This window comes from Malania oleifera, chromosome 3 (genome assembly GCF_029873635.1).
Source record: "Malania oleifera isolate guangnan ecotype guangnan chromosome 3, ASM2987363v1, whole genome shotgun sequence".
Lineage (NCBI taxonomy): Eukaryota > Viridiplantae > Streptophyta > Magnoliopsida > Santalales > Ximeniaceae > Malania > Malania oleifera.
In genome coordinates, this window is record NC_080419.1 from 105,704,811 (window position 1) to 105,708,809 (window position 3,999).

Consider the following 3,999-nt stretch of genomic DNA (forward strand, 5'->3'; position numbering starts at 1 on the left):
TTTTATTTAGCTTTTGATAAGTAAAACAATATGTCACGGTTGACTAATTTGACACTAGGAGCAGAAAGTAATAAAGTATGGCCTAAAAATCCTAAAAATTATAATACCACTACTTTATTTTTTTTTTTGAAAAACTCAATCTCAACATTAAAAGGTTTAATTCCAAAACTAATAGACTCCAATTCAAGAATTTGAAAAACTCAATTTAAAATCTCAACTTGAAAATTTGTCACGCTCAAACTGAAAGGATTCAATTAACTTTGGGACTCAAAGAACTCAATTTCAAAACTAAAATTAAGGACTCAAATTTTGGGATTTTCACAATACTTAGCCTAATAAAGGAAATCGATTTTGAAATTGGGCCTCAAACGAGATTAATTTTGCAACTAAAAAACCTATACTTGGATGATGGAAACTGGATTAAGAAAATCAAAAAGATTTTATTCAAAAATCCAACAACTTGATTTGAAAATTTGTGAGGCTCTATTTTAGGAAAATCAAGGACTCAAATTAAAAATTACAAAACTTGGTTTCAAATCAAAATCAATAGGAGGTAATTGGGGACTCAAGGTTTTAATTTGAGAAAAGGGGTCTAATCCAAGATTCAAAGTCAAACTCTATTACACCAGGTCTTCTCCCGGCTGCTTGGTTAAAATTGGGTATCTACATTGTTAATAGACTATCATCTACAAAGAAGAGTGGACGATTAAGTGGTTCATTCTTGTTTAGTTTAATCCCCCTTAATTTATGTCCCTTTATCTTATGGTTTAAAAAGGAAGAAAAGGACCCCGAGAGTGTGGTTCAGGTGGTAGTGCGGGTTGCAGGAGTGTCTTTCACGAGATCAGGTGTTCAAATCCTTGTGGACTCGTTTCCACCCTTGGACTCCTGAATTTACCCTCCCTTTAGAATTGTAGGATCAACTTCAAGGAGCGCAGGATTAGTCACGTGGACCGTAAAACGGATGCGTGAATACCCGGTGCGTAATCCAAAAAAAAAAAAGGAAGAGAAGGTCTCTATAACATTAATAAAAATTAGAGGGATATTGGATTAGAATTATTTCCACCCTTAATTAGATTTTTATCCTTCTTCCTTTAGGGGTGGTTAAATGGGTCATGACCCAATTGGTGATTAGTAACCTATCCCTTTAAAATGAATTTGGATCGAAAAGGGGATAACCGATTTATAAACAAATCAACTCAAAGCCAATCAAATTAATAAACATGTTGATCGGGTTTGAGTTGGTATCTGTTGAATCACCTGTTTAATTTTTATAAAAAAATTATTAAATTATATTTATATATAAATCATTATATTTGATGCACATACAATTTATCATTTGAAATTTAGGAGGAAAAAACAGAAAATAGGCCGTAGGTGTTATTTTTTAAATTATAAATCACTTTTTTTTAAAAAAAAATTTAAGAGAAAAATAAAATAAATAATAAATGAGTACTATTAACTCACATACATTAAAATATTAATTAACTCACTTTTTTAAAAAAAATTAAAGAGAAAAATAAAATAAATAATAAATGAGTACTATTAACTCACATATATTAAAATATTAATTAGAAAAGAATAAACTAGTGTTGTTTTTTGAAATTTTAATTCATTTTTTTGCAATTTTTTAGAAAATAACTTTAAATAAATATATTATAAACTTCTCAATGGTATCTATTTATAACTCATTTATTGGATGGGAGGGGGAGGGGGGGGGGGTTTAGGTTTATGATTATCTGGCTCATTTATAACTGAGTTAACTTGAACCTAACTGATTTAAGTGTTACCCATTTATGACCCAACTCATTTTGTCACCTCTTCTACAACATGAAAGAATTTGTCATTTTTAATTCTCTTTACAACCCGTTTGAAACTTAAAAGCATTCGATAAAAGAAAGGAAAATATGAAAGTTTTATTTTTTTTATGTTTGATTATTAAGAAAATAATAAAGAAGATAAAAAATATACCAAATCAGTGAACAAAAAATTATTTTTACACATCCTTAATGTTTTATTTTTCTTATTTTTTAATTATACTAGCGGTGGGCATACACAATGCATGTGCTCCACGACTTTTAAATGTTAATTGTAACAAAATAATTAATAAATAAATCATCTTTCAAAAATAAGAATAATAAATTTATTTATAGGAAAAAATATTATTTATAGTGGTTTTATGTGGTAATGGCGTATTATTTTTTGAATATTTATGGGTAGTTATAGTGGTATTTTAGGAATATATTTGTAATTATAAGGATATTTTTGGAATATCTCTAGGTAATTACATGGAAATTTTTTGAACGATTAAAGAGTAGTGTAATTGGCATTTTGGGATGTTAAAAATCAGAACAGAAAGAGAAAATCCGCTTTCTACTAGTAGAGATTAGAACAATTTTTCTTTTATTGTTATTTTATATTGAGAGAAAATATAATGGAAAATGAATTTCCTTCTTATTTTACTTTCCTTTATTTATTGTAGGCAAAATACTGGATCTGAACTAACCATTATTGATTGTTTCCTGATATTCTTCTCTTTTTTTTTTTGTTGCTATTTTTCAGTTCGAGAAAAAGAATATCAACCACTAAATTTATTTTTCTCTTTATTCAATACATCTTTTTGAAAAATTGTACCATATTCAAATAAATATTCGTAATTGGTAAAAATAGAAATTAGCAGGCCCTTTATGTGAAAAAATAATTTCTAAAAGCCTTCATCATTTGAGACTCTGAAAACATGAAAAGAAACAAGCATGAAAACGAATTTACATTTTCATATTTGATTATCAAGAAAAATAAAGAAGAAATAAGAATCAAGGATAATGATCGGGGAAAGGAAAGGAAACTTATTTTTCATTATATTTTCTTATACTAGACACCACTAAAAACGAAATCTTAATTTAATGCCGTTAAGAATTAAGAAAAATTAAATTTAAATAGTATCTAAAATAATATTTTTGTCCATTAATGTAAAATATTTTTTATTTCCTTCTCCACGTTCCTTTCCTTGATAATCACCTTCATATTTTTCATTCCTTCCAAGTTCCAAGTTCTCCAAATGGATTCACAAGCTTAAAAACACGTTGGGGCGGGAGGGATGGCTTTTCACATTTTCAGTTTTCCATGTGGGCTTCGACAGAATATAGGCCGTAGGACGTGGGCCTTTGATCTTGATGTGGCCCAATTGCCGTTGTTCAAAAAGGCCAGGCCCAAAAAATAGGAAATTTAAGCCCACTACAAATTTTGCAATTGGCGGGTCGTCCAAACAGCTCTTTGACATTGGTCGTTGTGTACCATAAAACTTTAAAATACATTAATATTTCACGGCGAAAACAGTTGGTCCCGGCGGGGCTCGAACCCGCGACCTTCGGCTCATAAGACCAACGCTCTAACCAACTGAGCTACGGGACCCACGGTTGCGTACTTATCCTTTTTTTTAAGTTTCATAAACTTTACTAGCCGTTGAACAATTTTGGGTCCGCCGAGGGTTTCTAAGAGAAACTTTGCACAAATTATGAATTGATTCTAAAAAAGGCAAAGTTTGTCTTTGGTGACATGACTGTTTAAAATTAGTTTGTTCTAATGTTTAGAAAAGATTTTGAATTTAATTTGTGTGGACTTCAATAAAATATGAATTAAAATTGTATCAAATTTTGTTGAAATCCATTCAAATTCAAATTTAAGATTTGAAATCTGTTACCAAATACAACTTGTATGAATTTGGATAAAATTGAATACAATTTTAGATCTTATTTTTTTCTCAAATTTGTATAAAAATTTAAATTTGTATTTAGTAAGATGGATTTTTGAGATTCGGATTTAAGTTGTATGAATTTAGATAAAAATTTAATACAATTTTATATTTTATTTTACTCAAATTTGTACAAATTTAAATTTAAGATTCAAATTCTAAACTTATAATCAAATAGAGGTGAATTTATGCTATGAAATTCAAAAGAAAATATAATTTTTTTGCTCATGAAAAGTGTTTGTTTATGTTGT

General features: G+C 28.7%; 1 non-coding gene across 1 annotated transcript; it reads right to left on the reverse strand.

The window, feature by feature from the left end:
* Nucleotides 1-3,334: 3,334 nt before the first annotated feature.
* Nucleotides 3,335-3,408, reverse strand: TRNAI-UAU (transfer RNA isoleucine (anticodon UAU)). Its single transcript has one exon. It is a non-coding gene; the product is annotated as a tRNA-Ile (tRNA).
* Nucleotides 3,409-3,999: the final 591 nt, after the last annotated feature.